We start from the raw sequence: 14,056 nt of genomic DNA on the forward strand, positions 1-14,056 counted from the left end.
TCCTGACCCATTTTTCTCTCGCTCTGTCTCTCGACGTTGCACCTATCATTTTCATCTCCATAGCTCGCTGCGCTGCCCGCAATTTAAGCTCAACCTTTTTTGTTAGCTTCTGCGTTTCTGCCCCATTAGTACCAGTAAGATAGAACTGCTATATACTATCCTCTTGAGGGGAATTGCTGAATTTGTTATTCATCACCTAAGAAGGCCTGCCAATTGAACTGCACCCATTGTTGCTCTTCTGATAAAAAACTTTCCTGGTCTGGACATGCGGTCACTGCCTGCCCTATGTAGATGTAATCCTTTAATACTTCCGATGCTTCGCAGCTTACCTCAAGCGGTTGTTCCCTTCTGAGGTTGTTTAAAATTGCTTTAGATTTCTTAACATAAATTTTTACGCCAACCGTTCTGCTTTGCCTGTCTAGGGCATTGATCACACTTTGCACTTCGGCAATTCAGATGGTGCCCTACAGGAATTATATCAGGCAATCGAAGAGGACATTCTCCTGCAGCGGACGTGGTCAGGCTGATGGTGCTGATGACTGTGATGCAAGGAATTAATCTGAGAAAGTGTCACCGATGCGGTGGGAATGCCAACGAACAGCCTATTACTACATTGACGCAGGTACGTTTGTGTCTGGAAAGTTTTTCCGGATGCAGCAGAAAGTAAGGGCCTAATGTTACTCATGGTGAATATAGAACAGTATGGTGTTTTGATAGCAGCATGAAAATGTTGAAATACATTCTTGCTTCATGTGAGTAGAAAATGGACAAAAAAAGGCAATATACCGCATAAGCCTGTCGAAATAAATGTATTCATTCCCAGACCGGCCTAGGTAACGGGGTCATTGATGGCACACTCTCAATCGAGAGCACTGAATTCCCGTTCCAAATGTTCGTTATGACTCCGGCCCACTTTCATAATAGTAGGTCTGTTATAACTTTAATACCGTTGTTTCTATTAACACTCCCGTTTTGTGCCGCACAAAGGTTGCTTAAATTAACTCGGAGGGAGGCCCCGATAATGCTCACGTTCTGTAGCAGTTGGTTTCTTTACCTTTTTTTTTACAGTGATAGCTCTTAAAAGGGTACAGACACAAAGTGTTTTGATGTGCGTTATATTGCTTTTTAAAGACACTTAGCATTCATGAAAACATTCCGCCAACACCAGTGCGCAGATAAATGATTAATTACAAACCTTTCTGCACCTGCAGTTTTCATGTGCTGAACAGCACCTTCACGTCGCTGTCGACCAGCCAACCTGGACTACCCCTACACTGATGACGCTGGCGTCGCCTGCAAGCACTGGCTCTTCCTTCGGACTACTTGATTCCGTGACGTAACAAAAGTTGGGGCTGGTGCACCTTGACTTTACTCGATGCTTGCAGAAATGCCGTGCGTCTTCTAGGACAACGTACGAGATCATATTAAATTATGTTCGACTCTACGCCTGCGACTGAAACTTGCTACAAGGCTTCTACTCACGCCCATAAAACAATGTATGTCGTCTGTTTCCCATCAAAAGTTTGTGTCTGTGTGCGCCTTTAAGGCCCGCTTCTTCTTAGTGTCGCGCCGTCGATGATGACCTAGCACGCAGTGCGAGGAGAAACGGGGAGAGGGAAGTGTAACGCGCCACGTAGTTTTACTACAGCGTAATGACGTCGCACATGACGTCCTAGGAACGCGTCACACTAGTTGATCCTAACACAATGCCGTCACGGGACACAAAGGCAAACCACACACACTCCATAAAAACCCGGCGCCATTTTTGCTTCTACAAACGTTGGTTGCCCGCCCTACATATGTGAATAAGGGCCCTTGGGTCGCCGTGCCCGACGCTGGCACAATCGATCGCACTGGCACAACAGAACTCACTGGCACAACAGACCTGGCAGTCCCTACACCACAGTTACTAAACACCCCGACTGGCATCAGCCTTTGGCACCACCATATAGCTGCAGCTGCGATTCGCATCACCACAAAGGTAAACAACAGGTCAATTTTCTCCTCTTGACTTAAATTTTTAAGCAACAAAGTGAAGTTATATGACTGCCTGATCAGTTAAACGAAACGCTTGGTTCGCTTTGAAGAGGCTAAAATTGAGAAGCAAAATATTAAACTGATACTGGAGTGTTCCAAGTCTACCTCAATACGCGAGGCCCCACCTTATGATCGGGCTTATGATCTTGCAGCTGCATTGAAAAGCTTTGAGGCCTCGCTAGTAACTTATGCTACTCTTATCAGAAACATCAGTTTTACGTTCTATTTCGTTACTTATTTCTTTTGGGGGACGGCGCCAATCAAGAGAGAAAGAGAGAAAAAAATGAAATAAACGGGACGTGGAATTTAAGAAGCGGGCTGAAATGTGTCGCCACTCCAACGTTTAGGTATATATGCACTATCAAAAATGGCCATTACTTCCGGCATAGTGCAGCAGTTGCGGGGTGATACTTCGATACTTCCAGATGCTAAAAAAAATAAAGACTATGCAGATCCAAAAGCTTTCTAATTCTTACTCGAGCGTGCCATCTGGATTGCGACTAGGCTTTAAGCACGGCGATCTGGAAAAAAAGGCCATTTGCATACTCCATTGAACGGTCCTAGTCGATTTGCCCGCGTACGTAGCCGTGCCGCCCAACCGTTTGCCCTCGTAAGCTCGATTAACCGAGCGGCGGAAGTGGCTTTGCGAGACCACAGTTGCTTGTGCTTGGTTTTACGGCCATCAGCAAAGATGCAAAGTCGAGCATTCTTGCCATCGGCGCGCAAGTATTTCAGAAGGCACGTCAGCACATTTAGAAAGGAAATGCGCACGCACCGGCACTCTGCCATTTCAGAAGCACGAGAGATAATGTTGTTCAATGCTGACGAGGTCCCTGTTTACAAGACAACCAAAAGATTAAAACTGACGTCGATGCAGCCTGACAAGCGTTACAAACAATACGAAGAAGCCAAAGGAGAAACGAGAGAAATAGAAAGCACAGAAGCAGCTCTCAAACTTGGAGAAATTTGTTTAAAACGCACAGAAGGCTTTCTTCTCTTTTTACGAGACGCACCAGCATAGTGCGGTAGCCGACCAAAAAAAAAATGAGGACCGATTTCCATAGTTGGCCGAAATGTGAATTACGTGCTCTAGTACTTCGGTTTTCACTCCGGTTCTGGTATTCAGATAGCGATAATGTCCATATAAGCGAAATTGCATGATCATTCTCTGTTTTGTATGCATAGATCGCTGGGAGTCGTCATACATATTGTGTTGAGGAAAGCACGACCAGCGACCGGTTCATTGCCCGGGCAGGCAAACACTGGCCCGGGCCGAAAACGAGTTCGCGCGGCACGCTGAGCGTGCCTCACACGGTCGCGCAGCCAGGCGCATTCTCGGCCTAGCCACATGCAGTGGCTAGGCTACTACCTAAAACATCTCCCCTGAAACAGCCTCTTGGGCGGCATTACACAGCGTCCACTCCTGGTGTGACGTTCCTCAGAGGCGTCCACACAGGTAGCGTGTGATTCTCCTAGAGAATTCCCGTCCAGAGGCACCTCGTCCACGTCTGTCTCTGTATACATAGGTGCCTCGTTGTCTCCACCTCCTCTCTCAGACTTGGGAAAAGGAACAAGATGGGTCCGATTGCGCCGCACGCTGCCGTCTCCAGTGTCCACGATGTAGGACCGAGACTCGTCAGCGGGCCTCCGCACGTTCCCTGTCCTCTTCAGGTCCGTGACCCAGACTTGATCCCCCTCGAAAGGAATTGGAAGCTGACGCACGCCATGTCGCTTGTCGTAGTCTCTCGATGCTGCTGCGCCCGGTATTCATCTTAGAAATTCCGGAGTTTGGTGGCTGTACGATAGGAGGGTCAGGTACAGGTCCTGAGTCTTTTTCAATGAAGACTTGAATATTTTCGCCGCAGATTCGACGAGTCCATTGCTCTGGTGGTAGTGTGGGCTTGAGGTGACATGCGAGAAGCCGTAGTCACGAGCAAACCTGGTAAAGTCGGACGACGAAAACTGCGGACCATTGTCCTGCACTCCTGGCGCTGTAGTGCTGCGGACGAGTGATGCGGCAATGGCCTGAGATGGCAGTTAATGCCATCGGCGGGGCTTGTGAGACCCAGGTTTCTCGCGAAGATTAACCTGTCGCTATCAATTATTAATTGAACTGCCACCTACCACGGTGAGCAGTTTGCTCACAACTTAGTGGGCAGGTTGCCAGGTGCACAGGTCGCGTAGGTGCACACATTATATACACACAAACACATATGAAGGAAGGCAACATCCTCTGGAATAAAGGAAAGCACAGGGGAATGTTTCTATTTATTTTTTGTGGTGCTAATCAATGGCAAAGTAAACGTGTAATTATTACATTGCTGAAAGATAAATGATTAGAAAGCAGAATAAAAAATAACCACATACCTCCAGCGAGCAGATTGCCCACATCTCGGTGGGCAGCCTGCCGCAAAGGAGGCTTCAGACAAACAAACACGCTAACAAACAGCGCCAAAATGCAGGCAATGGTCATGATAAGTGGAAGCACGCTAACAATACAATATTGTATGTTTTTGATGCGACCTTAAATCCTTTCTCTCTGCGTTTCATGAGCAGTCTTTTCACCAGTGTCGTCTTCATTCATCGCGCTTCTTTTACGAATAATAAAGTCCTAAAGCATTTGCTTACCTTTAGCCTCGCACCCATGTGGTCGAAGCCGTGCGTTATTTTCGCACGCAGAATGCAATACTGCCTTTTTTTTATTGTACTCGAACGCATCACTGTACCTCCTCAGTTCACTTTATGGACTCTCTACCTTTTCGCCTCTGAGCGCTCCTCCATACTGTTGTGACTCCCCCCCCCCCCCCCTCATTTCCTATAATGACGTTTTCATATCTATACTCGCTCCCGAAGCGGCGAATTACACTGTATTTTTTTTTTCTCAGAAAAGCAAGCTACTTGAATGGAGTTGGTATCGACTCCACTTTATTGCAAAAACCTCTTTTGTACCATAAAATGAAATTAAGAGCCAATTTCTGAAAACATCTCAGAATGGTGACAGGTGTGAGTTAGATCACTGAAAACTTTATTTCTTGCCATTATTAATCACAGTACAGTGCAACGAGTAAGAAAAACATTACCTCGACGGCGACCACTCAGAATCCATTTCGTAATATTTCCTTGAAGTTATTTTTCATACCTAAAAGTTCTGAGTGCAAGATTGTTCTTAAGATGCTTTTCACGAGCAATGCAAAGGACGTCATTACTGCTTAAGCGCGACGAATATTTTTCTGCACCATGCATGAAGATTGTGAACCGGGTGTCCTTGTATCCGTTCAGTACCTGATATCAAGGAACAAGCTGCTTTGCCGCCGCCAAAAGTAACTCACAATACAAGAATGTCCAGCATCTGCATTCGTGTCACACAGATGGCTCGTTAATAGTCTAGGGGATAGGTGCACTGGCCGTTGCTGCAAAGTTTGCAGCCGTCAAGCCGAAGACGCTGTGGTTAATTTTTTCTGCGGGTGCTGGAATCGCATTTTCCTGCACTGTCACTGAGCTAACAGAAGAGGTCCGTTGGGGTAGTTGGTGCCTACTGAGTGGCTTCGACGTGGTAAATAAGACGCAAAAAACACAAGACAAAAAAAAAACGTTTTACAGAGGAGACAACGCCATTGAAATGCTTTCTGAGTTCATTTCATTTTTCGAAGAACGCAGGACGGGTGTTATAAAAGAGCATTTTTTCCTCTGTACACTCACATTCTGAAAGCAGATGTCAGTCCAATAATATGGCTTGATTCGCCGCAAAAATCAAAGCAAGCTGATGTCGCTCATGAAACTTAAAGAATATGGAGCATGAACAAACTGTAGACGATCTCCTAAAGTGCGCGAAGAATTGCAGTGACAAAAGTGTCCTGTTCCATTTTTCCAAAGAGTATTTCATAAGATACTCTCGTACTACCTTTCCTTGCTTGGCGGTTTGTGCCCTGTGTCGTATTCATTCACTCTGCCTGTTCATGTTCAATTTGACTGGGCCGGGCATCCCAGACGATAACTGGGCATCTGTCGCCTATGAAGTCACGCCGCCTGCTGCTCAGCTGCCCAATGCAGCAGCGCCTTGGTTCATGGTGATGACAGCCGTTGTTCGGTTGGAAGATTTCATTTTGTTCTATTATCAAATTGCCTACGTATCTGGCACCGGAAAGCAGCTTTTAAATTTCTACCTTGGCTAAGAGCCCTACACCTTATATCTCTCATATGCAAAAATCCTAGCCTCGAAAGGTGGAAAGTCGGCGTTGCAGACAAATATTTCAGCACCGTAAAACAAATTTGTAACTCGAAACAGCGTACTTGCCAGCGCCATAACACCGAAGCTCAAAAACTGAAGGTCTTATCTACAATAGAGCTGCATCGGCTAACCAGCCCTTCAAAGCGTCAAAAACAGGCTGCGGCGGTCAGGAAGAGAGCGACCGAGTCGTCTTCACTCTCCTCTTATCAAAGTCTCAACCTTCTCCTTTAAAATGAGAAGCTTTCGTTCATGTTGTGCTAGAGAACGGCAGGTGGGGCTTTTTTCCTGAACGTGACTCTAAGAGTTATCACTGTAAAGTACCTTTCGGTTTTACCATGTCGAAACCTCAATCGCGAAATGGGCTTGAAGAGTGCGTGAAAGAGAAAAAGGGCGCAGTTCCAAGGCTAAAAAAAATGGACCTCAATAAAAATGTCCTTTTGACGTGCGCCGTGCCTTCGGCAACAGAAATACTTCACCGAGCTTCTATACTTCGTTCTGTAATCATCATCATCATTTATTGAAGGGGGGGGGGGGTAGCAACGTACGTAGGACAATACAAGAACAAAGCCAAGGAGGTTGAAAAAAAGAAAAACAAATCTAGTAATATATATATATATATATATATATATATATATATATATATATATATATATATATATATATATATATATATATAGATATATATATACAATGAGGGCAATTAGGACAACGAATACAATCAGTAACGTCAAATGAGAACACAATTAAAACAGTTACAAAAAAAATCAATCGAGTAGAGAAGGGGATTTACAAACGAGTTGCTCAAGCACATCAAACTAAGGGCGAGAAAAGAAATAGAGACAAATTTAATGTTGAAAGAGACAGTAACTGGTCTTTGAATTTGGCAGGGTCACTTTCGATGACAGTAAAATCTGGCAATTCATTCCATTCCTGTAATGCGATTGGTAGAAATGACTGATTAAAAGCAGATGTTGATTCATGCAGGCGCTGTATGCTTAAGCTATTGAATAAGCGTCGATATGAACGTGCTAGTGGGTGAAGAAAAGATTGGCGCAGATGAGTGAAATGATAAAATATCTTGTGAAAGAAGCATAGTTGTGATATCTTGCGGCGAAAGACCAATGAAGGGAGATCCAGTGATGATTTTATACTGCTGATACTGATCTTGTAGTCGTATTTTGAAGATATAAAGCGAGCGGCGCGGTTCTGCACAGATTCTAAAGACTTGATGAGATAAGTCTGATGTGGACACCAGATTGCGCATGCGTATTCGAGTTTAGATCGTAAAAATGTTTCATATGCCAGTTTACGGACAGCCGGGAGCGACAACGATAACGTTCTTCGAATAAAGCGCAGCGTTTTGGAGTACACAGCTAGCAGTTTAATTATATGCTCGGACCAATTTAGATTGCTTGAGATTAGGATTCCGAGGTAACGATAGGTTAGTACTTGTAAATTATTGACTGAGTTTAAAGAGTACACGTGGGTGATGTTAAAGCGTTTGCGCGAAACTTGCATAAACTTCTATTTTAACATATTAAGCTGCATCAGCCACTTATTTCAGCAGTCATCTATTAAAATTAAGTCATTCTGAAGCGTGGTCTGCTCGGTTTGAGATGAAATTCGGCGGTAGAGGACACAGTCATCTGCGAAGAGACGTATTGATGACGAAATGCCAGAAGTGAGGTCGTTAATATAGATGAGAAAAAGAAGCGGGCCAAGAACTGAGCCCTGTGGAACGCCACAAAGAACCTTGATTGAGGCTGAAGGATGCTCTCCTATCACGGTAAGCTGAAAGCGGTCGGTGAGGAAGCATTTGATCCATGATAAGAGTAATGAGTCCATGCTGAGAGAAGAAAGTTTACAGATGAGTCGCAAGTGAGGAACACGATCAAAAGCCTTAGAAAAGTCTAAGAATATAACATCAGCTTGAAAAAATGAATCAAGGTTTAAACTTCACCCTATCACTAGGAGGCAAAACCATTGCAGTCGTGCCAAACATAAAAGGCCTAGGAGTAATCTTTTCAGAGCGCCTCACCTGAGACGAGCAGGTCAATCATGTTCGGAGACAACTAAATCGCTTCAACGGTGTTATTTGCCAACATAGGGACACACTTCCGTCTCAAGTAAAGGTTCTTATTTATCAAGCATTCTTTCTCCCATCACTGACATACTGCCTCACAGTTTGGGGAACGACGACACAGCACAACATATCCGAACTAATAATAGCACAAAAGCGGGCAATTAGACTAATAGCAAACGTATCGTGGCTAATCCACACGCATCCATACTTCATTAAATTTGGCATTCTAAAGATCACTTTGTTTCCTTTCAGATTGCTATCAATGTACAAAACTGCGGTTATTACTAGCCCGCTCTCATTTTCCTTGGTCGCTGCCTCTTTGTCGCACCAAATACGGTATGCAATCATTGTCTTTTATTCTTTCAAAATGCCTGAACATTACAGAAAATAACAACATATCGCTAAGAGATATTACAGTGAAGAGCCTGAAAACCATTTTGTACCTTTGTGAAGACGTTTAGCTTGAACTTGCTCTGAACTGTAAATAAGATTATAACGCGGGTAAATTCTGCTTATGTTGTACACTTGGATGATGTAGTGCTTTTGTTTTGTAGTATTTGCATTGCTTTTTGTTTTCATTGTGATGCTAAATGTTGAAATGTTGTATTTAAATCATGTTGATACTTTAGTTTTTCTTTCGACTGCCTCACCTGTAGCTGTCTTGTGAAAAACTGAGGCAATACGCGGCCTCGGAAATGTGGGCGTAGGGTGCCCCTCAAGCTGCATTCAAGCAGCTTTTTTCCCTGCGTCCTCTCTCCCAGTGATACCTGTACCCCTAAGAGCGAGAAATAAACTGACTTCAATTTCAAGATCAGTGGTGAATTCAAAAAGCTGCGACTCACAAGAAAGACCAGAGTGGAAACCGTGCTGATTAGCGAAGAAGAATGCGTTGTTATCAAGGTGTACGGCAACTTGAGAATAATAGATGTGTTCCATTAGTTTGCAGGCGATCCATGTTAAAGATATTGGGCGATAATCTGATAGATCAGACCGGTTGCCACTTTTAAATACAGGAACTACTTTGCTAATTTTCCAATCTGTTGGAAGAGCGCTTAGAGCGAGGAACTGGGCAAATATTATCGGCTATATACGGCAGGTTGGGACTTTGGTGGCTTTAAGTATTTTGGCAGAAATGCTATCAGGACCGGGGCTACTTGATAATTTCAGCTTGTCGATAAGCTTTTCTATACCTTCCGCAGTGACTATAATGGGCGGCATCTGTGAAAAACTGGTACCCACGAAAGCTGGGAATATTAACTTTCGGCTCATGGGTAAAAACTGAAGGAAAGTACGAGTTATTACATCGGATAGTTCATCTGGCAGCACATGTGAACCATACGAGTTAGAAAATGATATGTTGTCCGTATGATGACTAACCGGGCAGAGAAGATTCCAAAACTTTTGGGGATTTTTGTTCATTATGTGCAGAAGATTCTCGTGGAATAACTTTCTTTTGGACTGCTTCAGTAGGCGTGCATAGTCTTTGAGACACGTGAAATATGTTTTTCATACTGACGGCTGAGTTGGATTGCTTAGCAATGCGAAAAGGGCGTTTTTTCTTACGTGAAAGCCTCTTTAGGGTACCAATGAACCATGGCTTACCTGCATCGCCACGAATAGAAATGACTGGGACATGGGTTTCAATCAATGTCAAAAGTTCCTGCTTGAATAATAACCTATTTTGGTTGACAGTTCTTGAAGAAGCAAGCTGTTGGAAAGTGTGGAAGAAGTTGTCCAGTTCGGCGTTCATAACGGGGAAATTTGCTCTCTTATGATCACGGATAACTTTAGTGAAAGGGTAGCGAAGCGGCTTCGGCACTGCTACATTGAATAACATTGTGCTCCGGAGTGCTCCGGAGTTCAAAAGCAGAAAGCGCCACAGACACATGGCAACAACGGCACGTTTCCAAACCACAGAAAAGCCGAATGAGGGAACCGCCCGCAAAGCATCTGTGTTTCACAAACTGTTCAGTGGTATGCTTCAAATATTAAGTAGCTTAGAGGCCCATTGAGGGCCCAGAATATAAGGCAAGTACAGCCACTTTTATGAATACGTGTACCGCTCTTGCAAAAAATCGTCCCCAATGCTTACCCAAATTTGGAGATTCTTGAAGGCGATCCCATCGTTGCATTATCGCTGGTCTCCGATATGTGACCCAGAGGACATGATCTTGCGGAGGCGGGGCACAACTGTGTCGCAAAGTACCGCCACTAATCGCGGGCGAGGCTAACCCGATTCGCCGGAAGGAATACACGAACACAGCAGAAAAATTAAGTTAGCCTCACAAGGTGTTGCGTTTTAAGCAAGCCTTTGCTGTCAAGCGTACGCACACTCTCCGCGAAATGCCCTCGAAGGGTCACTTTCGAACTAATAGGAAGCCGCTTTAATGACCCCGGCGCCGGAGACTGACAGTACTCGTCACCGCCTCAACTCCCTTGATCGCCTGAACTTGCTGCATTTTCTAATCTTAGAATGTTCCAGAAGTTTCAGCTTCGAGTATCAGCAGCCGTCGCATACTCCGCACAGATGCGAACGTGAAACAGCCCTTGCCTACTATCGCCAATACTACGGCTTTTCTTCCTCGGCGTTTATCTCGCCCACATCATGCGCCCATGATGATGCAAGTTTGAAGGCGCGGCCGCGAGTATCACGCGCAGTGCGCTTTCGTGCGCAAATAATGACCCATGCGAGCCAGAATTTATGCGGTGGCGCCGACCTCATTTCCCTCCCGCCATTTACTGCTTTGGTGTGTAATACGCTCGTGCCTGTGACACGGCATAAAACAGAAGCGCCAGAACCTCCTTGATAACGGTCACCGGTTTGCCGCCGCAACGGCATGAGTGGAAGGTGGTGGAACTTAGTTTAAAATAGCTTTTTGCAATTCCTTGACACTGGAGCGTACGCTATAGCATACTTTAGCAAATGAGGACCTAGTTTTCCAACTGACTCGTGCATTCTAATGAATTGATCAGCATTTTTGCTTTCCTATGCCGAAGTATAGGGCGCAAAGCCGCGACCTCACAGGCGAGCTGCTTTGACCATCTGAAAATGGCGCTTTAGTTTCTACTTCAAAGGCAACGAATAGTTAGTTAAGAAACTATCTTTTTTCGTGGCTGAACACTCATCGTCCAGCGCGAAGGAGGAAGCGACTGATCGAGCGTTCTTCGTCCATTATCACCTGTCATATTTCTTCTGGTACACCAAATACTGCACTTCATCCGGCGTTGTTTCTTAGATGCAGCTTTTACTGTCTTAATTTGTGTAATAAAGAGGTGAATGTAGCTCTCAAATGCTGAGCGTTTAATTGTGCGCGTAAATTGCGCATCTGGGAGATAGCCTGCGGATACCAACCTACTCTCTGCCCAATGCTCCGCTTTCCTGCATGCGATCAGGCATTTATGTACGCGCATTATTAGTGTGCCTTCACAGTGAACCTAGTGAATTTTCCCTTTCGTTACTGATTCGCTTCGGGACGTTAAACCCTATGAACCGAACAAAAGCTCAGACGCACACACGTTGTGACGGGGCGAAAAGTGGTGACTTCTTTTATCTTTATGTTCAGCCAATATTTGCTTGTCTTCCTGAGTACTTAATCACAGACGCAGACGTTTATCCTCCAGTTGGAGTGATAAATTAATGTTAAGGTAGCTAACAACGCTGTTTTTAGGGGACGCCGCAGTTCCCCTCAGCAAATAGAATGACGGGTGGGCGAAGTCATCGTTCCCTACTCATCTTCCAAACGCTGATTTTCCCGAGCAACTTTTCAATGGCTTAAACCTTTCTATAGCAACCTAAGGCGCGGAAACATTTTTCTCTAGCACTCTTGGGTTACTTTCGTATTGTGACCCTTATCTTTTTCGCTACTATATATTGATTGTATTGGGAAAAGTTGGCTAGAAGCATTTCAAACCACGCTATATACAGAGGTCAGAGGGTTGTTTATATCGTTGATTTTAAAAATAAATCGCGAAGTCAAAAATAAAACAAACAAAATGCCAGACACAAACCCTCAACAACTGACGACGCAACTTACTGAAGAGTTCTTCAAACAGTTTCAAATTCAGGGTCAGCTTGCGTGAGTATGGCGCGGGCATTGCCAAATAGATTTATCCAGAATAGCGCGCTAATGTCACGTGTGCATCGAAGAAACTGAGGGACCGTATCGGAGTGAGAACGTTGGGTATGAACGAATCATCTGCAACTATGAAGAAGTAAGGACGCTCATATAATAATGCAAATGTGACATCATTAGTCTGCGTGAAAATATGAGTATAAAGAACAAAGCCAGAATACTCGCTGCGTACCAACTCTAAATGCGGCAAGTTTATGGCCAACTTTAGAGTGTCGATTTAGTGCTCGACGATTTCAGTGCTGCCAGGCTGAGCGTAAAATTATGGAGAAGGGAAAAAGAGCCTAACTTCAAATGAAATCGACGTCATTGAGAATGGATTGAACGTAATTTACATGTCTCCTGAGTTCGTTTGCTCAGAACGTCACGTTTTTGAATGACAGAAGTGCGTAGACCCAATCTCTAACCCGGGATGAGTGCGTCTAAATTGAAAAAGAAACGAAAGTGTTCCTTGCGTCTAATATCTCACTCCAAGAAGCTATATGTCTTTAAGTTTCTCCTGCCATCGTGGGAGCAAGCAATTTTAAATGTGCTATATTTTAGTGTCACTGATCATTCGGATACACAGTATTCACTTCATTTATATTTTATCTTGAATTCAGTTAAATTTTCCATCTGTGACAACAAAACTCCGATTGATTCAGTGAATTCTTGCAACATGCTAAAAACACTAAATGTACCTTCATTTCTTCACAATGTTCTGCGCCTCTCGCTGTGTTGTAGGAAAGACAGAGACTTCGCCGTCGTTGAATTTTATATATATATATATATGTGTGTGTGTTTTATATACTAACGACTACGTAAAGCAATAAGTTCGTGAAAGCCCTAGGTCTCTCCGGAAGCCCTGTGAATCCAATTCACGGCTATTCGAGGTCACGGTCTTGCCTGATTCTAGCAGAGGCCAAAATCACTGCAGCGGGACGGCAGTAAAATGCCACGGAATTAGCACACCCTTTCTATACGTAAAATTTAAATGTATATAATGGATATTTTCCGTTCCCTGCAAAACATTTATGAGGTTTGTGCGGAATTCTTATGAATGAATAGCTGAAAAAAATCATACTTTTTGTGACTTTGTGATTATCCTTGTGCAGAGCTCTTGTCGTTTCTCAGAAAATTTGCTCCCGACTTTCTGATGTTCACTTCATAGAATTTCTGAGCAGCTTATGATGCATCACAGTGAGGAGTTCAGAGCGAAACCACGTAACGAATTTTAGTATATTTTCTCTAGAACATTTGCCGCCAGTTTTCTCATATACACATCTGACGCCTACATTACTCATGAGTGCAAGTTGTATTCTTTTTCACCAAGGTGATTTTTTTTACAAGTTCGATATTTGACCAATTTGCATTCTTCTGAAGTGTTCCTCGCGAAACAATGTGATGACTTTTTGTAGAGTGGGCACAAAAAAAATGTGCTGCCGATTTTCTGAAATATAGACCTGGTGGCTACATTTTTAACGTGCTTATGATGCATCACTTAGATAAGTTCCTGGTGAAACCATGTGATGAAATTTTGTAGAATATCTCCAGAAAATTTCCGCCGGTATTCTGATGTGTACATCTGGTGCCTATACT

The sequence above is a fragment of the Amblyomma americanum genome, chromosome 2, assembly GCF_052857255.1.
Source record: "Amblyomma americanum isolate KBUSLIRL-KWMA chromosome 2, ASM5285725v1, whole genome shotgun sequence".
Classification (NCBI taxonomy): Eukaryota; Metazoa; Arthropoda; class Arachnida; order Ixodida; family Ixodidae; genus Amblyomma; species Amblyomma americanum.